This window comes from Lygodium microphyllum, chromosome 20 (assembly GCF_053477565.2).
Source record: "Lygodium microphyllum isolate KBCC chromosome 20, Lygodium_microphyllum_v1.1.10, whole genome shotgun sequence".
In the NCBI taxonomy this organism is placed as follows: domain Eukaryota; kingdom Viridiplantae; phylum Streptophyta; class Polypodiopsida; order Schizaeales; family Lygodiaceae; genus Lygodium; species Lygodium microphyllum.
The window spans coordinates 31,939,728-31,964,334 of NC_141154.1; the positions used below are offsets into that span (position 1 = coordinate 31,939,728).

The 24,607-nt window shown below is 38.7% G+C and overlaps 1 pseudogene across 1 annotated transcript; it reads left to right on the forward strand.

The window, feature by feature from the left end:
• The first annotated feature begins 4,793 nt into the window (after window positions 1-4,793).
• LOC148018811 (uridine 5'-monophosphate synthase-like) lies at window positions 4,794-17,197 on the forward strand (annotated as a pseudogene). The gene is made up of 6 exons (XR_015695040.1): window positions 4,794-4,916; window positions 6,790-7,620; window positions 8,141-8,225; window positions 8,332-8,440; window positions 8,718-8,810; window positions 14,308-17,197. The product of XR_015695040.1 is annotated as a uridine 5'-monophosphate synthase-like (transcript).
• Window positions 17,198-24,607: the final 7,410 nt, after the last annotated feature.

Consider the following 24,607-nt stretch of genomic DNA (forward strand, 5'->3'; position numbering starts at 1 on the left):
TTACATCAAGTATTCTCTCAGATTGAAGCTCAAGGACTCCTTGGTTTGGCATTCTAACTTGTGTGTTCTTCTAAAGATGTGTTCTCTTACATCAAGTATTCTTCTAAAGATGTGTTCTCTTACATCAAGTATTCTCTCAGATTGAAGCTCAAGGACTCCTTGGTTTGGCATTCTAACTTGTAAAAACATCAAGAACATGATTAGGATTGGTAACATAAGCTTTCAATAGGCTAACATGAAATACATTGTGAACTTTCAAGTGTTTAGGAAGTTGTAAATTATAAGCATTGAGTCCCAAACACTTGATAATATTGTATGGTCCACAATATATTGAGCTTAGCTTCTTCAATTGTCCCAAGGACAAGGAACTCTTCTTAGGACAAACATGAACAAAAACCATATCACCTTCCTTGAAGATCTGATCTTGCCTTCCTAGATCATCATATGCTTTCTGTTGATCCTTGGCAGCCTAGATATCTTGTTTGATAGCTTTAACTTGTTTATCCATCTCTTTTAACATCTTGTTCGAAGCTTATACCTTTAGGATAGGATCAAAAAGTTCAGTAGGGTTAGGCATTCTTACTCATACAAAGCTTGGAATGGGATCACATGAATGCTTTGATGATAGGATCAATTGTAGGCAAATTCAATCAAAGGTGGGTATTGTATCCACTATTTAGGTTCCCTACAGTAGTAAACTCTAAGTATGTCTTCAATAACTTTATTAATCCACTTTTCCTATTAGTTTAGGGACGATAGGATATGCTAAAACAAATTTGGGTGCCAATGGCTTCAAACAAGCTCTTCCAGAAGTGAGAAATGAAAATAGAATCATGATCGCTACTAGCGATCCTTTTAGGCAATTCATGCAGCCTAAAGATCTCATTCACAAAGAGCCTTGCAATATCTAAAGCCTTGTAGTTGGTCTTAACTAGCATAAGGTGAGAAACCTTAGGCAACATATCCACAATCACTAGGATTGACTTATATCCTTCTTGAATAGAGGGTATTCCAACTACACAATCAATGCTAATAAAATTCCACTTCATTTATGAGATGTCAAGTAGTTGGAGCTTTCATGGCATCTTAACATTCTTAGCCTTTACCCCCGTTGTGGTAGCTTTGACATTCAGTGATATATTTAAGCATATCTCTTAATGAGCTTTTCCTAATAAAATCTTATTCTTATAGTGTTGAGAGTCTTTGCATAGCCCATGTGTCCTGATAAAGGGAAATTATGGGCTTCCCAAAGTATCTTCTTCTTGAGAACTTGACTCCTTGGGACGAAAAGTATTGTCTTGAAGTAGACAAGTCCTCCCTCTATAGAGAAGTTTAGATACTTGAGCTTGTGTTTAGAGTGTATCGCCTTGGATAAGATCTCTTTTATTATTTATTGATACTTTAGATCCTTACTTGCTTCTTCTTTGGCCGTTTTGATGATTGGATTACTAGGCATTGACACCATTACTACTAGAGATCTTGCCTTAGAGGGTTCCTCTAAGATGAGGACATTGAGAAATGCTTTGTAGCTTAGGGCATACACAACAGCATTTTCCTTACTCGATTGATCTCAAAGTCATAATCCTGCAAGGCTTGAGTAAAGTAAACTTGTTGCCAAACAAATAGTGTCTCCATATTTTGAGCGCATGAGTGACATCAAGTAGCTCTAGATCATGAGTAGCATAATTCTTCTAATGAGTCTTCAACTTCCTACAAGAATAGGATACTGGATGACCTTCTTGGATGAGTGCACAACCTAATGTAAGAGAGCTTGCATCAGTCTCACAGCTTCAAATTCTTGGCTCAAGTCAAGTAGTTTCAAGATAGGAGTTGTGAGACCAAGCTTTGTTTAAGCTTCTCAAAGCTAGACTATTCAACAAGAGTTCACATAATAGCAACATGCTTCTTGAGTAAATGAGTTAGGGTTGTGGTAATCAAGGCATAGTCCTTGATAAAAGTCATGTATCATCAGTTAACAAGGCCAAAAAGCTTTGGACTTCCATAATTGTTATTGGGGGTGCCCACTCTTGCACATCCTTAACCTTGGCAGGATCCACCACAATCCCTTCATCAGATACTATAAATCTAAGATACTCAATCTACCTCTTGAAGAAGGCATATTTCTTTTTCTTGGCATAAATCTTATGCGTTCTCATTGTTTCAAACATAACTCAGAGATGTGTCTCATGATCCTCACCCTTCTTTGAGTAGTTCAAGATGTCATCAAAGAAGACAAGGACAAAGTCATCAAGATAGGGCCAAAAAATGTCTTGTATTAGCCTGTTGAAGGTTGCAAGTGTATTTGTTAACATCACAATGAATTCATAATGACTGTACCTTGTGTTGAATGTAGTTTTTGGAATGTCTTCTTCTTTGATCCTTATTAGCTAATAACTTGATCTTAGATCAATTTTTGAGAAGATCTTTGCACCTTGAAGATGGTCAAGTAGCTCTTCTATCCTTGGAATTGAATACTTGGTCTTGATTGTTACCTAGTTTAGTTCACAATAGTTGATGTAGAGACGAACGGTCCCGTCCTTCTCCTTTTAGAGCAATACTAGGGCTCCCCATGGTGAATTACTTGGCCCAATGTATCCTTGATCCAATTTTGAGTTGCTCTTTCAACTCAATGGCTTCTGTTTGTTGTTGGACTTGTGCATCCTTGGTCTACAATACAGAAGCGATATATTAATGTGGTGATAGACTACTTTACAAAGTGGCATGAAGCTTGTGTTATGAAGAAGGATAATGGCACCAATAAAAAAACTAGTTTTGTTACTGAGCAAATTTTTTGCCATTTTGATTTACCCAAAGAGCTTGTATCTATGACCATGGGATATGTTTATTGAATAAGGTTGTTGGATGGCTTACTTCTAGAAGGCTTTGCGTGCACGATATTGGTGGCCAATAGTTTTCTGAGATGCTTTTGATTATGTAAATCATTGTGATTCCGATCAAAGGCAAGATGCTAGGGAAAATTGTAAATGACCGCTTAATCCCATTTTAGTGACGCTACCCTTTGAAAAGTGAAACATTGATTTCGTTGGACTTGTGCATACTTGGTCTACAACATGGAAGTAATATATTATTGTGGTGACAGACTATACAAAGTGGTTTGAAGATCATGCTACGAAGAAGGATAATGCCAAAGGAAATAATCGATTTTATTCTTGAGCAAATTGTTTGCCGTTTTGGTCCACCCAAAGAGCTTGTGTTCGACCATGGGACACATTTCTTGAATAAGATTATAGAAGCATTGACTAAAGCTATAAATATCAAGCGCAATAAGACTACACCTTACAATCCCCAAGCAACTTGTGGGGATTTTGTCTAAGACTATATGAGAAGGTAAGCGTGACTGGGATAAGAAGCTATACGTGGATGTTTGAGCCTACAATACAATATTCAAAAGAGAAACATACCACATCTTGTTTAACTTAGTTTATGTGGAAGAATGTATCTTGCCCTTGGTGATTGACTTACCTAGAGTGAGATTTTCTTTAAATCATTCTTTGTTGGGAAACAAGGAGGCATTGCAAGAACAATTAACTTCCTTGGCACATATTGATAAGATTAGATTATATTGCAAGCTTTGTCTCATCAAAAGGTAGGGAAGAAGAAAATGAAAGCATTTCATGACCTTCAAGCCAAGAAGCAAAAAGTTGTGCATAGGGGGCCATCTTTCTTCTATAAGGTAGCTAGCCTCCTAGATAAGAGTGCACAATTTAATTTTTTGTTATGATAAAGTCCCTTACCAAGTAAGGGGATCAGTCTTGAGTGCAGCCTATGGGTTGAAATTTATCAGAAGTCCCATAATGAAAAAAAAAGATACTAGAAGATAGTTCTTGCCTGGGGAGCTCTTGGTAGGTTCTTGCATTCAAGGGCTAATGGCATGTCCTCCTTGGGATGAGACTTAGCCATGTGATTTTAAGAAGAAAATGAAAAAAAAATCATAAAATCTATAAAAAAACATAAAATCTATGTGTCGCCTTGCAATATTTTAGTAGGTTCTTGTGTTTGAGTTAGGCCTGAGGCCAATGCCTTGACCTCATTGGGGGGACATTATAGCCAAAGAAATGGCCGACGAGCCATCTCCACCAAGAAAAGGAGAAAAAATATATATACATGATGATGGACTGATGAACAAATTCATAAAGGGGTTATTGGACTTAGTGATTTTATCTTTTGGCATTAGCAAATCCTAAGTGGGAAGGTAGCCTGAACCTCTTGTTGCTTGTGCTTGTGAGCCTTATGTGAGGTTGGGTTGTCCATACATTGAATTCTGATTTTTCTCTGATGCATAGCATATAGGACATGTGTGGTTTAAAATTAAGAGGGTCTAATAGCATGAGCATGCTCGATGTAGGTCCTATATAAAGCAATAATCACAGTTTAGAGTAAAGGCATGAAAAGAAATGTTTTTGCACCTTCACAATGCTGGTTGTTGATAAATAAAAACATTTGAGCACTATAAACCATACACAATTGCATTGCACACAACACATGGTATCATCTTGGATGCACAACAATTGTTTTCATGAACAATAACCTACGTTGAGAAGGTGAGGTACCCTAAGCTATAGGGTTAGTGGTTCGTTTCCTTTAGGGAGTATCCAGTGAGGAATATATTATATCTCATGGATCGATTCTTTAAAAGAGTGGACAATGTATCATAGGTGCTTTGATGATAACAAAAATGAAGAAAAGTAGACTCTAACCTTGTCAAAGATTGTATGTATGAAGATTGTAGTTGTCTTTCGACGACGCTAGTGTGAAGGTTGTGAGGTGTAGCGATGGCGAGGAGTTTCTGTTCTCGAGGCCAGTCATGGGTGGAAGGCCTCATGTATGGCTTCCAAGGCATGGCCGTCTACGTGAGCAAGGACGATGGCGACGATAACACTCCCGTGTTGCCAGAGGTGGAGCTCAGACCAAGGGACGTCTATTATCTCAAGACAAAACCATCGTCATCAACTTCTTCTTCTTCTTTTTCTTCTGACTCGGAGGAAAATCCCCTATTGAATTCTAATGCATGTCATAAGTAAGACATTTATGTGCTATGTATATGCTCAATGATATGATAAAACTCATGGAAAAAGCTCGGGGGGGTCACCTTATAGAACATGTAATATACCACGTGAGTTCAAAAGAAAGGGTATTTTTATTATGTTGACTTACAGTTTTCCAAAAACAGAAGGGGTTTATAAATGCACCTCATGTAAAATTTACATTAGGGGTCTTTTTAATTAAAAATTTTCAGAAGCATACTTTTTTAGGGAGACGGGGGGGGGGGGAGAGGGGTGTGTGGGGTGGTAAGGGGATGGATGGGGGGAAGATGGGGGAGGGGAATCACTACTAAAGGCATATATATTCTCATGAGACAAATATTTACAACTAGCATGTGGGAGGGGGGGGATTCTATCATAGCTTTTCATCAATATGAATTTACCTTGTGTTCACATTAAAATCCAGAAAACTTCCAAGTTTGCAGATTATAGGCAACATAGGTGCTTTTGTTGGGTGAGGCAAAGCATTCATAGTTGTTCCCTCTCCTTGCAATTTTATTAGCATTGCCCTTTAGGGCATATGCTAGTAAAATGGTGTGTGGCAAGGTAGTGCATGGCTCCAAAAAATTAGACACATTTTATTCAAGTTAAGTGGCTCACTATCTTGAGTAAAGTGGCCCACTTTATGAGATATGAGTTGTGGATCTTGGAAAAAAAGAGTCCTTAAAATTAGGCATTGGCTACATCAAGGTAGATTAGAAGTATTGGGGGAGGGCAATCAAGAGGTTTCTCAACTCACTCAACCTTGTAAACTATCATGGATAGTGGTCAAAATAGAAGTGGTACAATGGTATAGTAGTAAATCACATCTTAGTATGGATAGCACCCCCCTCTTTGCATAGAAGGCAAGAAGATCATCCAATCATTGCCTTCCACTCATGTTAAGAAGCCACATTTGTAGAATCTAGGCTCAATGATTATGGTTTTTGCAATGAAGATGTCATTGTGCATGATTTTCTTGTTTCTCTTATTGATGCTAAGGAAGATAATGCAGCTACTAAGTTGGATTTTCATCACTTTAGACATCGGCATATTGCCTATATCTTGTAATGGAGCATATCACCTAAATATTGGATCAAATTCATAATCTTCTTCTTCACAGTCATCATCTTCCCCAGAGCGTGCTTTCTCTAGAACATTCCAAATTGACAAGTAGGAAAAGGAGACAAATACAATACAACTCAACTTTATCCATTGGGCTTGCTTTAGAAACAAGGCACTTAATGGTTTTTGTGAATTTTTTCTCAGTGAAAATTCTTGAATCCCTGCTCAAAACAAATGCTAGGGCTTCCATATGGAGGAAGAAGTAGACCAGAAACTATAGCTTGAGGAGTGTTCACCAAAAATCCAAGATTTAATGTAAAGTGAATTGCAAAATTTTCAAAAATATCCTCAAATTTTAAAGAAGAAGGTTTTAAAACTTGAACCCTTGAAAATTTTTAGTTATAAAAATGAAAAAATACATGTAATTTGATTCAAGAATCCTTCCAAAGTTATAATTTAAAGGTTTTTGTATTTGCTACCAAAAGTATTCATCATGAACACTGAGACTGGGATATTTTGCTACTTGTGACATTTCATGAATAGAACCAACAAAAATTCTTTCATAATTTAAATAATTTTGCTAGTTAAAATGTGGTTGCATAATGCTGTGTGTTACAAATAACGTAACCTTAAAGCTACAAGGATATACTCAAAGTATGGAAGTCTAATTGTTTGACATTAGTTTGTTGAGCTAACGTTGAGAGAGCGAGCGAGCGAGCCGCCCTGGACGATCTCCGAGCTCGACAAGCTTGTCCCAGCTCTTCATGAGGCCGAGGCAATCAAATTCAGGAGCTTCAAGCTCAAGAGCGGCATCACCTCCCCCATATACATCGACCTCCATGTCATCGTCTCCTTCCCTGCCTTGCTCGCGCAGAGGTCGCACAGGCCATCTGGTGCACCGTCTCCTCCCTCTGCTTCGACGTCATCTGTGGTGTCCCCTACACCCCACTCCCCATTACCACCGCCATCTCCCTCGCCCGAGCCGTTCCCATGGTCTTGCACCAGAAGGAGGTCAAGGACTACGGCACATGCAAGTCCATCGAGGGCGTCTTCTACCCTGGCCAGTCCTTGCTAGTCCTTGAGGACCTCGTCACCAGCGGCGCCTCTATCCTCAAGATTGTCGCTCCGCTCACTAATATCTCACCGATGCTGTTGTGCTGATGGACCAACAGTAGGGGGGCTGTGCAACCCTGCACCAGAAGGCTTGAAGCTTCATGCTGCACTCGAGCTGACTTAGATGGTGGAGGTGCTCGTGCAGCATGGAAAGCTAAAGGAAGATGTGGTTGCCTCTGTGCAACAGTTTTTGGCAAAGAATCAGACTTCCTTGTGAGGTCTAGCACAAGGGCAGGTTCCCCATCCTCCTAAGTGCAGGATGTCTTACAGCCAATGTGCTCTTCTTGCACAGAACGCAACAGCAAAGAGACGTTTTGAGCTCATGGAGAGGAAGAAGAGAAACTTGTCATTGGCTGCAGATGTGAACACAACAGAAGAGCTGTTGGCTATTTCTGAAAAGGTATGTATAAGCTTTTTCATCAAGATGAGGATGGCAACTTCTTGTCTTCTGTCTAATGCTATGGCCTATTTATATGCCCCTCTCCACTCACTTAGTATTGTTGTATTGGATTACATCCACCTAGAGAGAGGGAGACTGAATGCACTGCTAGTCATCACACGTGTTGGTATTTCTGTAGCACTGTACTGTACATCTGATTCTTTCATTTATGGATCCTATTGCCCATTCATCGTTCTCTTTTGAGTTCTTGTTCTTCACTATTTTCATGATTTGTCTTTTATCACTTCCGTTCATTTGTGCATTCTCACATGGTATAAAAAATGACTGTTGTTGCTGCTGTATTTACACTGATTACATGTCTGCAATCTTTGCATTTGCTGCTTCCGAACCTGCTTCATGTTGGGTGACCTGTTTGGCTGCTAATCTGAGTTGACATAACCTGCATTTTCTACTGTGGAGCTTCTTCTACAGCTGCATGACATCATTCCTGAATCATGCAACCTGTTTTCTAATGTTATAGATGGCTGCACCTTGTGTTTTTGCTGCTACACCTGTTGTGGAGGGCTGGGACTGCTTTGCAAAGGCTGATTACAATGTTGCATGTGGTTGTGATCCCTCACTACTCCATTGCTTGGGTTGGTATGTGTGCTTTTTTGATTGTTTGTGTGAGATTGAACTGCGAGCTAACTGTTGAATTCTTGTGTTGTTCAGGATGATTGACCTGAAGTGCCCCATTTTTCTCTCTCTATTCTCTGTTCAGTTAGAACGACAGTGAGATTTGATGGTATAACTTAACCAATAACACAAGCAATCGATCAATGTGAGCTTTTCTGTCCTTTACATTGATTTCAAGTTACATCATTGGAAAACATAGCAGTTCAAGGAAAAACAAAATGTATGCCTTTTAATTGTTCCTTGGAACTTAAATATACCAACACTTCAAGTTCCAGACCTTCTTGATGCAATAATTTGCTCCACATGAGTACAATCATCTAGCCAAAGAGGAGCATTTCTTCAATGAGCTATTTGATTGGACCGAAGCCATCTTTACATGTCTTGGTTGTATATATTTATCTGGTGGATGTTGTCATGTGCAGGTTATGTGAGTTTACTATTGTAAAGGCCTTGGTTAGGAACATCACCACAATATTTGATCAAGGCAGTTGCAGTACAAGTTATGAGAGACTCAGGTATTCACCATCACTTGCCAAATATGTAATTAGTAGGCCCACCTCTTAACTACGGGCAGCAAAAGACCACAGCTAGGCTGCGCGAAGACAGTTGTCTATGCATTAGTTAGTCAAGTGCATCTATGTCTAGTAGGTGCATTTTTTGCATCTAGAAAAGATGAGGCTGTCTAATAGACTACTCACTTTTCTAGATGCAAAAAATGCACCTACCATAGTGGTTGCACTTTTTGCATCTATGTCTAGTAGGCTGCTCATTGGAGTGGTTGCCAAAGCAGCCATTGGACAGACTCCAGAGTTAAAATATTATGTCAAAGGGATATTGGAGAACGTCAAATTCTTCATAGTGCTGTTTGGTATTATAGAACACCAAGAAATCATAGGTTCAAAGGGGTGTTGAAGGGGGAGTCTCAAAGTATTGTGATCATCCATCATTCGTATGTGGATTATTGAACTTGTTTTCCTCTTTGTGGTGTCTTGGGCTTGAGATGTGAACATTGCTTGACCTATTTCAGCTTGTGCAAGGCTAGGATTTTGGTGCAATCTAGACAAACTTGTACTTAGAACCATCTCCTTAACTTGGATCACAATTCAATTGTTATGTTTGGGGTCTTTTAGATGCTAAATATTTTACTTGCAAAGTCTATTTGGATTCTTGAGTAGAAAGTTCAAAAGATTATCAATCTTGTTGTGAGAAGGGTCACTTGTAAGGAAATGCTAGGGCAATAGAGAAGGCACAATTTGTTTGAGGCATATGGCAATACAATCCAACATGTTTTGTAGAAAAGGATCATAGGATGTAGGTATCAAAATTGTTGTGAGAGTGCATAATGGAAAGGAAAGTGAACTTGGAGAGAATAGAGGAGGCTTGAAAGAAATTTAAGAGCCATAAGTAATAAATTAACAAAAATTTGAATGACAAGGTTGCGATAGTTAGCCCCAACATGCAGCTCTAAGCATTTGTGTGGGTGCTAGAGGGGGATGAGAAAGAATGAGGAGGGCTGGATGAATGAAGAGTGGATGATGGATCAGTGGAGTGAGGGGGCAAGCTACCTATAAATGGGCAAGTTGTAGTCTCAACCAGTATACCAATCGACTAGGCCCAAAATATTGGCACTTAGGTGAGCTTGCCCATTGACAAAGTGGCCATCACGATAGAAATGAAAAGTATTGGTGCAACTTCCAATAAAGCTTTTGGGACACAAAAGATGATAGACAAACACAATTCTAGAGCTTCAAATATCCTTGTTTGACTTAAGCTCGGGCTCATAGGTAGGAGATGATGAGACATGATAGACATGATTGCTAATATCCCCTCTTAGATCCTAGATGTGGTGGGAGGCCAAAGAAGATGGAATAGATCCAAGGGTGGTAGGAGTGCCACTATCGATGAAGTCCATCAATGATGAATGCCAACCAAGGAGTAAAAGAACAGTAGGGACAAAGGGCCATGGAATAGGCATGCAAGCGGTACGGGATGGTATCTTGATGATGAAGGAAAGAGACCGTCACATGAAGAAAAGGCTTGTGGAGGATTGTAATCCTTGAAGAAGTTCCTCACAATCTTGGGTATCCCTCTCTACTACACAAAGGCTAGGGAATCTAGAGTTGCATCTTTGATATTGTTTCCCTTTGAAAGGGATGGGGGTACGAGGAAACAACCAAAAGATATGGTGGGGGTGGGGTAGAATCTGTTGATGGATGGTACACAAATGGGAATGAAGGGGGCAACGGAAAACTACCTCAGAGGGCCCTTTACAAGAAGGGGCGTGGAGCCTATACAACTACAAATCCTATCAACTTGTCATAAGAATGGCCCTTGAAGAAGAATCTGTAGTGAGTATGGCTTGCTTGGTGAAGACAACTTAAGTACCTAGTCTAGTAAGGCCATGGATTGAGAGAAGATGAAAGCCTAAGTTGAAAACATGTAGGATTTTCAAAATGGAGCTTGAAGCTAGATGGTTGGGCAAAGGTGAGGGTATTTTTTCCAACACTTCTTTTGGAGGTGTGAGGTCTTCCCATAGTGTGGATACTTCGAATACCCATTGTGGCTCCCCTTTGTATTTGTATCAGAGTCAGAAGATTACTTTGATTTCTTGGACCTCTTCTTCCCTTCCTTTTGCTTGCCTTGTCCTTGTCAAGAAAAATGATGGGATGGCATGCACTCATACCATATCAGGGAGATAGGGATCGCGGGGAGAAACACGGAATGTACGGCAAACACTAAGATTTAAATCTAAGGGTCAATAAAGGTTGGGGAGTACTCCAAGTTGCAAATGGCCTAGGCAAGCTAATTATGGATGGGCACATTTAATTTTGGGCTGAAATTAATTTTCTAAATGATTTAAATCTAAAAATCAATTAGTGGCTGGATAATGCTAGAAAATGGGTTTAGAAGGCTGCTACTGTGAGAGTGCGCTGCGAAAGAGGGAATACGAACACGGAGGGAGAGAGAGAGAGAAAGCAGAAAATAAGGAAGAGAAATCTGCACTGACTGAAATGAATGCTGAATACAAACGGGAAGGCGGAAGGAGACTGATCAGTCCCTGCACGCAGCGACAGCGTCAGCGAGGGCACCAGATCAGGCTGATGATGATGGCAGCACCACCACGGGGGAGAAGGAGTGTCGGAATCTGCAAGAAGACAAGTGATCAAGTGCGGAGGGGGGCTGCCTATAAATAGGCAAAAGGAAAAACCCTAAAAAAAACCCTAAAATGGGCGCAAACCCTGGAGGTTCTTGGCATGAACCAATGGATAATGGCGGGCTCCAACTATTTTGGCAGGTTGTGACTAAAATTTTGACCAAAATCTAGGGTAAGATGGACAAAATGAAGGCTACAGTCTTTAATGGAGACCAAACTTGAGTTACTTTTTTGAACGACAGGGTTTCTTCTCTTTCTTCCAACTTTCTTTCATAGATTTCATGGAATATTTCTACTCCTACCTTGATTTTATGACTTCTACCTTGCAAAAGCATTCCATAACAAGCTTCTTCATCAACTAAGCTTGCCAACAAGCACCATTTATGGTGGTTTTGCTTCAGATGTGTTGCTTGTTGTGGAGCTATTAAAGTCTACAAGCACCATTTATGGAGGTTTTGCTTCAATTGTGTTGCTTGCTATAGAGCTTTCAAAGGTGTCAATGCACAAGAATTGGTGTTCATAGGGAGGTAGCTTTAAATGTTGATGAAGGACAGGTAGAAGGTATCTCATACACTAAGCTTCCATCCCAAAATTGCACGCAAGAGAGACAGACATTAATGAGTTCAGGGGCAAACAAACCATTCACTGTGTTCTATCTCATAAAATCAAGAGGCACTTGATCATTGGGATGCCATTTCTAGCTGTCAGCTTTTGTTCTAGACTGCACATAGGAGAGACATACATTGATGAGATCATGAGTCCATGATTAGTCATTCTAGAATTGCATGCAATGGCAAATACGATGAGGAGATTGAATAACTGGATAGATCACAAGATCTTCTTGTTAACATCACATTCGGGCGGCCATTCTCCAGATGATTCATGTTTGGCTTCAGCTACTTGTTCCTTTTCTTAGTAATCCTTCTCCTTTTCCTTTGCAAGCGTACAGAGAAATCTGGACTAATGACGCATCCTTTTGACCGTCTTGCATCTCTGCTCACCTTGATGTGGAGAAATTTGGACTGACGATGTATTCTTTGACCGACTTGCATCTTTGCTAGCCTGAGTCTGTGTCTTCCTAACAAGGGGAGTGTTCTGGCAAGAGAAGACGTCGAGTGCCGTAAAGGATGGATGAGTAGGTATTGGAGAGGATGAACCTATTGCAGATGGAGGTGCAAGAAATTGCTTCGCTTCACATCTCGATTGGAATACTTGTGGCCATAAATGAAATCATTTAAGACTACCTCTGTGTTATTTGTTTTGAGCAGAGACTGGAGCATTAAATGTCTCCAAGGCAAGACCAAAGTGGTGTGCTTGCACTTGGGGTTTGATATTGCAGGATTGGCAAGGTAGCGTTAATTGTTACTGTAGGACTGGCAAGGCAGCATTAATTGTCTCCAAGGCAAGTCTAGAGTGGTGTGCTTGCACTTGGGGCTTGGGAAAGGAGGAATAGGGGTGCCATCGCCAGCCCCTTCTTGGGAGGATGCTCCGAAAAGCTGCCCTGTACGACTACAAAGCCCATAGCATCATACAATTTGCTCAACACTTCTTGATCATTCCAATATCTCATCATGGCTATAGGTTTCCTTGGTTTAATTTCTCCAGAATAGGCTTCAAGTTTCTCAGCCATGGTCATAAACTGAGGATTCTACATTACTTGTTACATTACATCGAAGTATTGTTGTGTGTCTAGCTGTGGGATACTGCTTGAACCAGCACTTTGAACACCGTGTTGCAACTATTTGGCCATATATTGTCTGTTCATTAGGTTCTTGGTGATGTAACATGCTCTGTGGTTTTGTCGACCTTTGCCAGGAAATTGCGATCTTGAAATGCAGAAGTGCTGTAGCTAATGAGTGACCTCATGCCACAATAGAATACGAGTGAACTACTGGATTATACGAAAATAATATGGCCTCTCAGACTGTATAGTCAGGCAACTTCATCAGGATTTGTGATAACAATCGCATGAGCCTTTTCTTGAAGCAGCTCGTCCTCATTTGTGTTAGTGAAACGACCAGCAAACTATAGTGGGTGAACAGAGACTGGAAAGATGGTTGGATTAGGTCGATCTTCCCAAATTTCCTTGCAAAGGCTCAGTTGAGTGGAAGCTAGCTTAATTCATGAAAGATCCTCAATTCGGTCAAGCTTATCAAAGTCTTATTCTTCTCAACAAATGGATCATGCTTTCTACCATTGTTAGGGAGGTTGAAGACAAGGAAATGTGACTATTGATTAATGCAGTATACACTATTAATAGGCAGTAAAATAGACTGAGGATAGCTCCATTATCCTTGAAATTGTTGCTTGAGGTTTCCAGGGCTCCATAATCTCCATTGTTAGCTTTATTTTAAGCTCCAAAGGCTTAATAAGGTAGTTGCAGCTTCTGGAATCAAATGGAACAGATCTAAGGACTTTTGTCTAGTTTAATGGGCCAAATGGAGAGAACCTCGGGGGGGTCATCCTAGTACTTGATAGGGGATCGAGCCGCAGTCTTTTGGATGGACACTAGAATTAGCTTAGAAAGATTCTGTGAGAGCTAAGCATTGTTGTATGACAAGAGACTTTGGAAATATATGAAAAGATCAAGAGAGTTGAAAAGATCAATGTTAGTCACATTTCTCATCAGTATATCTAAAGAAAATGTATTCCAATCAATGAACAGGAAGAAAGTTCATGCATCCATATAGCACAAGTGTCAAACAATGTGATTTGCAACGCACTATCCTAGGTTCTAGAACTGGTGAATAATACACATGCATCCTCTAAGAAGCTCAGCAAGAGTTTTGTCAATAGGGTTCAGCAACAACTCACATGATCATCAGCTCCACTCAGTGCATTTTGTGTTGATTATGCAGGCTCAGCAACAGTTTCATCAACAAGCTAGAAGAAACAGTGGAGACAGAAAAGTCTATGAAATTTGAATGCTTCCAGTGTATGGCATTGTGGCAAGAAGGATGGGGATATTGGATTCGGTAGCAAGTTGTACTCTCCAATGGGCATATGTAATGTAGGGGTGAAAATGCAACGAATGTATAATGCAATCTATTTCGGCCCTACACTTAGAAGGATTTGTACTTTGGAGTATGCAGTGGTATTGACAGGACATACATGTTCATTGGCATTCTTATGGTCACCTACAAGCAAGATTTGCTTTAGTTTTGGATTTGCAGAGGCTATTTTCACTTACCATAGTAACCTACAACTGTTCCCTATTCTCTTCAGTGCTTTGGTATTGGGTATTGGCTCAAATTTGGATGAGAAGTACCAAAAACACTCAAACAGGGCAAAACAGGGTGCTGTCTACTATAGACAGACCTAGAGAATCATTTACAGAATGGGGTGTAGGTACAAAATAATGCAAAACAGGACTCTTAATTGAAGGTAGACATTGTGTGCTTCAAGTGAAGCCATCAAACACCTCGTTCCGATCAGTATTTCTCAAGTTATGGCCAAAACAATGCAACTAGTTACTTGGGACAGGGTGCTGTCTACTATGGACAGACATAGTAAATCATTTCCAGAATGGGGTATTGAAATATTTTAATGTGAACCAAGAATTTTAATTGATACTAGACATCGTGGGCTTCGAGCAGAGCCATCAAGCACCTCATTTGGATCAGTATTTCTGAAGATATGGCCCAAACTATGCAACTAGGTACCCGGGACAGCTTATCTACATGGGACAGTTTAGTGAAGGATGTCAGGGAAATGAAGTTAGAGGTTGAAAACCTTGTGTCTCTTGTTGATAAAGGTGTTGGACTAGCATCTATAAGTCAGCATACTCATGCTTTTGGATATAATGCTTATGGTTATGCTTCCTATGATGCTCCAGCTCATTGTCATGACAGTTTTGGATCTCCTATTTCTTCCTTCACTAGTGGGAAATATTTTAGCGTTCTGGGGGATACTATGGTCATGATAATGCGTGCCAAAATGAGCCCTTCTCGAATGGTTCTTGATAACCGCAAGATGTTCTTATTCATGATAATCACTATCATGAGAGTTGTGTTTGTATCATCCCTTATCAAAGCAATGTCTATGAGTAGAGGCATGCTATTTTAGAGTAGTGGCAAAGTCATTATGGTGGATCTTATCCATATGGTGATTATGCTTCATGCATTGAAGAAAGGAAGTATTCACATGATGTTGGTCAGCAAATTAATGATTATGATCAAGGGGGATATATATGCAGTCCAACATACTTGGAAAACGAGCACTCTTATGACAGATTTTCTTATGTACCATCTTCTTTTGAGAATGATCATGGTGGCCATATCTATGATGGCTATGTTAAAAAATCACATACGTATTCTTCTTCTTGCCATGAAGTTGGACAATTCATGGTTTTGAACAACAGCAAGGTTCTTTTGGTCAGCCATAGTTACTTAATGACTATGTTTCTTCTTCAAGACCATACTCAAATGCTTTTGGACAGCGTACTTATGATAGTGCTTACAGAAATGCCTATAGCTATGATCATCATTATACATATGCATGCACTGGTTATGATTGCTCCAATGGATAGCATCCTAATGGGAATCAGGCTACTCTCTCTCAGCCATATGTAGTAGAGAATGGACAGAACCATACATCATTTAATGCAGGGCTGTGTTCCATACTAATTGATGTTGATCATGCATATGGAGATGAGTTGAAAGCTGAAGGAGTGGGCAGCATTGAAGAAAATGAAGAAAATGAAGTACATGATAGCTTACAAAATGAAGAAGAAGATGAAGAAGAGGACAATGCAGTAAATGAGGAACAAGATTATGATCAAGAAGGGGATCAAGGAAAAGAAGATGACATTGAAGACACTCAAGATCCTTTTGTCTTTCAAGAAGGATATGACAGTGACAGTCTTGTAGATCTTGTGGTGCCTCATGTGCATCATCATGCTTATCAGTCTATTGATGATGATGATCTCTACTATCACGGTACACACATGTTTGATGAGAATGATGGTGATATTGATGACTTTGAGGTATATGGGGCTAATTATGCAGATTATGGGCAGGACTCTTCTTATCCTTTTGACCCAAGTGGTGGTCAATATTGTGCTGACAGTTTTGATGCTGATTTTCCTACCCTAGATGGCTATTATGATGGGATACCCTTGGATCCGGGTGAGGATCAGGTTCATTGGGCTTTCTGTAGATGACTATTAATTTGGAAATCGTATGATCCGAGTTGATTTTGGGAGAATTTCATGTGGTTGGAGACAGGGGACAGTTTGCTATATTAATTTTCTGTGAGAAAATTAATCAGTATAACTTCATTAAACATGGCAAGTTTTGTTATGGGCTGATAGCTTATGTTATGAACTTTGTTTCTAGTGTTCATACGCCCCGTTTGGATACTCCTATTGAAAGTTATGATCATTTTTCTACATCTACCCTATTCAGCCCAAATTTACTGTTTCATGGCAGATCTCCTATCCTATGAAGACCATTCGTTGAAGATCCACTTTTGGAGTTTGTCATGAGTTTTGTATTCTATATTCTCTCCTATTACATGTATCCATCCTTGTATTCATTATAATTTCAGCTTTGAGGACAAAGCTTTTCTAGGAGGGGATGGTTTGTAATGTAGGAAAATTTTCCATGTATCTAGGATACCATTACAGCCATAAAATGGACTGACATATGTAAATATACCCTATAATTAGAGGATTAGGGTTAGCTAGGTTTGGCTAGGGCTAGCTATAAAATGTGAGGCTAGCCAAATGTAGCATCATCTTTGGATCATTTGGAGAATTAATGTTTTGGTAACTTTCTTGTACTTCTTTCCTAGTTTAGCTATGGTTACCAGCCATGATTAATGCAGATTAGTTTCTTTCCTTTCAATTTGTATTGTTGGTTTCTTGTTGATCATCCATGGTTGGTCATGGATCTAGGCCAATTTAGGCTAAGCTAGTTTAGCTTCATTACAGTTATTGAGTGGAATGGCACTTGGGACCTTGTGCCTAGGCATGTTCATGGGAAGGTGATTGGTGTTAAATGGGTCTTTAAGACCAAATACCACAGTGGTGGCACTTTGGATAAGCACAAAGCGTGGCTCGTTGCAAAGGGCTTTGCATAGCGGCTAAGAGTGTATTTCCATAACACCTTTGCACCTATAGCTAGGATGGCTACCATTAGGGTGGTTAGCTAGCCATAGTAGATGGCCGATTTATCAGCTTGATGTGAAGTCTACCCTTCTCAATTGCAATTTGAAGGAGGAGATCTATGTTGAGCAGTCTTTAGGCTTTTCCATCATCAAGTGGACAGGTGTATAGGTTGAAGGCACTTTACGGCCTCAAATAGGCTCCATGTGCTTAGAATGAGAAGATATACTCGTTTCTCCAAGGGAAGTTGGGATATTGACATTCCTCTTCAGATCTCTAGTTGTATATCCACACCTTAGTTGGAGAGCATGTGTTGTTCATGCTTTATGTGGATGATTTTATCTTGATAGGTAACATGTCTAGAAGGTCGCATAGACTAAGGAGGCACTACATGAGGTGTTCGAGATGATGGATATCGGTCTTCTCCATTTTTTTTAGGTCATAAGATTTACTAGACTCCAAGGGGGTTTTCATCTCCTAGTAGCTATATGTGTAAGAGCTTTTGGCCACATTTGAGATAGATGGATGTAAGGCCATTTCTACTCCTATGGATCCAAACTAGAAAGCTATGGCCTATGCAAATTCACTAATGGTGGATGCTTCCCTCTATAGGCAGTTGATTGGGCCCTTGATTTGGCTTCTTAACACTTGGGTTCATTTATGCTTTCCTGTAGGTTTGTTGGCTAGGTTAATCGGTGAACCCAAGGTGGTTTATTGGAAGCTTGCTATGAGGATTTTGTAGTTCTCGAGGGGGGGCGTTTGATCTTGTACTCATTATCCAAAGGGTATTGAAGATTTGCCTTTGGTTCTTACGGGTCGGATGGATTCAAATTGGGTTGGAGATGTTGACCAATGGAGGTCAACCAAGTGTTATCTCTTGGAGTGGCAAAAAGTAGCCCACAATTGCCCTTTGTTTCAGAAAGGTGGAGTATAGAGTAGTCTTCTACTATATGTGATTCAGTGTCAAAATGTGTGATGATGCAGAGAGAGAGTAGGGTTTGCGGACATAGTGTGTGTACAATAAACACTAAGAGAGAAGAGAAACTCAGAAATGCAAGAAGAACATGGTGATGATGCACTAAATCATGCTATGAGAAGAAAAATTGATACAATGGAGCGGAAGCTCTAAAGATGACTAGTCGTAAAAGTAATGAAGTCAACATACTTATGTATTATTCTTTTTTATAGCATACAACATTTATCATATTACACAATCCAAATGTATAAGACATGCTTTGGACATGTGGATCTTGGAGTCTTTTGCGTATAGCTCTATGTTACAATGCTATTGTAAAAGTTTCATAATATTAACATCATGTTTGGATATCCATCTTGGATCATTGTGAGAATTCCATGGCTAAAATACTGTAGTATTATGTTTTAATTTGAATTGTATAGAAGGGACCATAACAATGCACATTCGATTTGAATTTTAGATTTACAGAGGGGATATAACTATTGCCTTCAAAATTCACAAAAGGGGTATATAAAATAGTGAAAAAAATTTAAAAAGGGGTTTTTTAAGTATCCTTTGAACGCACGTTATATAGAGGGCTTCTATAAGGTGACCCCCCCCGAGGGTTTACTACAAGTCATTTTGCATGATCACGATACAAAATTTATGACAATTTTTGGCAATCAGTATTCAACTCTATGGGCACAAAGTTGGCTCCCTCTACAGCTTATCACCCCCAAACTGATGGTTAAATAGAAAGTCAACAAATAGCTAGAAACTTATTTGAGACACTTTTGTCATGATATTCAGCATGCTTGGGATGCATGGTTACATTTGGCTAAGTTTGCCCACAATAAGTCCACCCATGCTAGCATTGGAGTTTCACCTTTTGAGGCTTTATATGGGTATAAGGTCCCTCTCCCCTCAGTCATCTTTAATGACACGATCAACCCTCAAAGCAAGGAAGAATCGGATAGGATGTAGGCCCTACTTCAGTAATGTAAGTTGAACTTAAAGAGAGCTCAAGATAAAATGAATCTTTATGCTCATGAGAAAAGACGGGACATTGAGTTCCAAGAAGGGGATTTGGTTTTGCTAAAAGTACCAAATTCTAGGTATGCCACTCTTAAGGATGGTTCCAACAACAAGTTAGCTCACATGTTCTATGGGCCCTATCGAATTATCAAGCAGGTGGCTAGCTTGGCTTATCAGTTGGAATTACCCCCTTCCACCAAGATTCACAATGTTTTTCATGTGAGTCACTCAAACCCTTCATTGGATCAGCAATGGATTACTTAGAAGAGATCTCTCATATGGATGAAGAGGGTATCATCCAATACATCCTAGAGGCAGTCATAGGTCAAAGGGAAAAGAAGTTGCACTCAAGATCAATCATGGAATACTTGATCAAATGGCAAGGATTTCCCCTTGAAGAGGCCTCTTAGTGACCAGCTTCAATCATGGAAGAGTTTTCTCATCTTATGGATGCTAACTTGGTTGAAATGTAGTCAACGCAAAGCGTGTCCTAGTTCAGACAGCTCTATGTTTTCAACTAGATTTGATTCTGAATTATGGACAGCATTTAGTGCCATATATGGGCTGAAATTACTCAAAGTAAGCTCCGTTTCTATGTAACAAACACCCCAATCAGATTTACCTATCAAAAGGTGGTGGTTTAGTTTGATACAACATGCAAAACCTTACTAGCTCTTGACATAGAAACACTTGGCTTATGCAAATTTTACATATGGATTGGTGTACTTTTTCTTAACAGGATAAGAAGAAATTTGTACAGGTGTTGTATGGCTATCCTTACCTTGTGTCATGAGATGTATTTAATTAACTCTTATAATGAGAAAAACCCTTAATTCATGTTGCTAGACATGCTATTTACAAATGATCCATGCCATCTTTCATCAGCGATTGTACAACTCAATGGTTGTTTGAGTTTGACGGTATTCTTTTTATCGGGTGTTGCACTCATGAAAAACTACTCATAGTTTTATTATGGAGAAAGATGGGGATAATGTCAAACATGCATGGCCCTTATGAGTTGGGCTACACACGTGCTACAATGGAAATTACAATGGGAAGCAAGATGGTAAGATTAAGGAATCCGTAAAGACTAAGATCAGATTTGTTCTCTACAACTTAAGGACATGAAGTATGCTACAATAAATATGAATACGACCCTTGTACACATTTCTCATCACACCTTGGGAATCATCTTTTCTTGAAGCATTGAGTAGGGATCACTTATTATTAGTAAAGTGCATTATGCTTCGGTTAAGTGTAATTCACTTTAGTTTTAAAGGTCTTTTCATATAATATTATGATTGGGTTAGTAGATTTTAGGGAACTTTTGTTGGATGGATTTTTTCAAAAAGATGAACATTCAAGCTAAAAATATTATATATATAGATGTGTGTGTGTGTGTGCGTGCGTGTGTGTGTGTGTGTATTATTTTAATGATATTTTACTAGTAGACAAAAGGGTATTTTTGATGAAATCATTGTGGCCATTGTTTATACCTCAAGGAAAGAACCTTGTCAAGGAGGTCTAGGTAGTTCTACTAGAAATTGGTTCGTTGAAATCTAGCCTATGAGCTTTATAGTATGTACATAATGTGGCTATGTCATATGGTTAAACGATCTGCCATCTACAAAATTAGGATCTTGGCATTTATAAAAAAAATATTGGGTAGCTTCTTAATCCATCCATTACTATATAAAATAAGGAATCTCTAATAGTAAGTTCCAATTTGTTCCCATTGTTGTTATCTATGGGCGTGGGGCGAATTGAGAGAAAACAGAGCAGCCTAACATTTTCTCTCAAAGAAAAGATAAAAGCCTCATAACATTTCCAAATGTGAAACCTACATGGTACCTGTTTAGTGTTAGCAATAAGATCTCTAGCTCAAAGAGATCCCACTATTATATACTTGAAAAGAGGATATTTGCTATTAGGACCAAAAATGGACCCGACATTGGCTCTAGGGCTCTAGATCTCTTATGCTCGCTAAACCATCCTCATGGCCTTGCAACCAAGAGCCTTTGGAGGCTATATACTAATCTAGCTAGATCATGCATTTGTAGTATCAATTCGTAGTCTAACGATATTGCCCATCCCAACTCCAATAGAGGGAGTATCCCACACATACAAATGATTAACACCTCATTGCATACACATACATAGCATCCCCCTAGCCAATCGATGTGGCTCCTACAACTCTTCTACACCTCGCGAATCAGCCCCAGGATGTGTCATCTCAAACATAGAACACAATCATAACATTGCTCACTCTTTTTTCAAGCTACACATTCCAAGAGATATTTTTGTTTCCTCACATAAGAGTCCACAAAGAAAATCGCACTATCCTATAACTCAGGGATTTACACACTCTCATCGTTGGTCAATAGTTTTAGCAATCAAGTGTAATGCATCCAAAAGATTTTCTCTTTTTTGATACCATGTATAAGAATGCAAACAAAAGGTTTAGTGTTATATATTTCTCAAAAAAATTAATCGCAAATTAGATGTGTCATGTGAAAAAAAACATTCTTTCAATGATTTCCTTTCTAATGACGTGCTACGTCACCTTACAAACAACACCGGACTAATCCGTATTATTCTCTATTTTAACTTAAATTAAGTGAGTCTTATATAGCATGATATGCATAAAAATCAAAATATAATTGATACTTAAGTTTTCACAATCCACGTTTTCCTATCATTTAGCTTTTGCAATCATGTATCGATTTAAGAGTGTTTCATGTCATTTTTTTCATATAAAAAGCAATAAACACATACTTTTATATAAACATGGAGGTAGACTGAGGTAAATCCTAATGCCCTATCTTCACCATACATTCACACACATATATTAATTTATTGTAAATTTTTATGCCATGAGAACTAATTTTTAATCAAAATTATTTTTAATGTTTTTTTAATATTTTAATATTATTATTTTTTTCAATTTCTAGATTTATAAAGCCTATATGGATTGTGATTCAGCATTACATTCGATATAACTTTATAAAACACCATTTGAATCATAAAAACCAATGAAACTATTATTTTTTTGTTAAATCTCGCATTGCAGGTTTTACGATTTTGATTTTCATTATGTGAATTACTAAAAATTATTGTTTATTCTATAATTTCAGATATATTCAAGCATATTCAAACATTTTTAATTTTTTTCCATCATAAGAACAAAAGATTCATCATAAAATTCAATAAAAGATCGCTTACACTATAATCCACACATGCAATCCATCGTATTTCGAAAACAAAAATCATTGACACTCTCCTTTACACTTCTTTGTTCAATTCCTCGCATCTCATCATAAATTGGTATCCATTCTCCCTCATCCTCTCAGGCTTTATGAACGATATTTATGAGAGAGAAATAAGAGAAAGAAATATTGAATTTTTATATTTTCATAGAATACATAAAATCTCTTGTTGTTTCTTGTGATATGAGTGAAGAATTCATGGATCTCTCAGTCCCAAGGGGAGGCATGATTCTATCAGTCATAAATCTTTAAAAAATGTATTTAAAAATGGAGTACAAAAAAATTTGTATCCTCTCTCCTTTGACATGTTTCTTGAGTTTAGGTCCACTTTTGATCTTAATTAATATTTAAACTTTAAAATAATTGGTTCACGTTTTTACATTCACACTCTTTTGTAAGTGCTTTTGGGCCAAATGGAGGGGCAAATGACCTTGGATTTGCGATTCGACTAGATGAGCAGCTTCATGGCATTGAAAAATATTACCTTGACCTTTATCACAATTTTTAGCTTTCAGCTTAGTTGCTTTATAATGCCAAACCTTGCGGCCGTTAAATGGAAGGTCAAAAGGACTCCATCCACAAACGAATTCTTGTGTTGGATTCTCGGCATCGAAATGTCCCTAGAAAAACTCATGCTCCTTGATTCGTGATCGATATATTTTTTGCCCAAAACACCACTTTGCGGATCTCAAGCCGCTTTTGCACTCTAAGTCGACTCTAAAATTCAGTTCTCATTGACGACCATGGGATAGGGCGACTCAGCTCATCGAACCCATAAATTGATCTGTAGAAATATAAACCATAAGAAAGCATTTTAGCTACTTTAGATAAAAATAAACAATAGAGTACAAGCACAGCTCTCACCCTATCCTCAAACAAAATCAAAGTATGAAGTCCACGAGGGATAGACCAAGCATAGTCTGACGACATAGATCTAGAGCTAGTTGCTAACCAACAGCTTCAACACAAACTTGCAAAAACGAGCTTAGTAGATTCAACACAAACTTGCCTTGCGAAAGCTTAATAGCTTCAACACAAATCCAAGGAGAGCAGGGCATCGGCCTCAGGTTAGTCTCGGTACCTAAGAACCTACTAAGCTTTCGCAATGCAAACACTAAATTCTTTTTCTTTCTCTCACTTTTATTTTTTCTCCAATCATCCTTATTTATTTTTCAACTAAATGCCACCCCCTGGAAGACCAGGTATCCATCCCAAATCAAACTCATCCCTAGGAACTTATCAGGCCTTCGCAAGAAGGCAATGATCATTTGCTCTCGAAATTTTTTCTTTTGTATTTTTTTATTTTAGGGATCAAAACATCATTTTTACACACCTCTATATCTAATATATTTTAGATATATTCATCATTTTTTTCCTCTTTTATTTGGTAGGCTTCCCTTAAACTGCTTCACAACCAACAGGGATTCCTAGAAACAATTGCCTAGTAGGCTAGCAGAACAGGGTCACTAGGACTACCTTAAAAAATATCTCTTAGAGTGTCTAACAATGTCTTCACTATTGGAGCTATATATAGCTCACCCTATCTAAACTAGGTCTCACCTATATATATATGTAGATTGTGATCAATATGATGTAGTCTTTAGGAGCGTATATGGTGTGTCTCTTATCTCCCTATCATGTCTCTACGTATCTTCTCTCTCTACATCTCAATATGGTATCAGAGCTATCATGATCCAACCAATTCCTTAAAGAAAATAATCAGGAAGTATATCTGTGTAGTATCTCTTCAATTATTGATTCATGTTCTTTTTATACTTAAATTTGATGTTTTATAT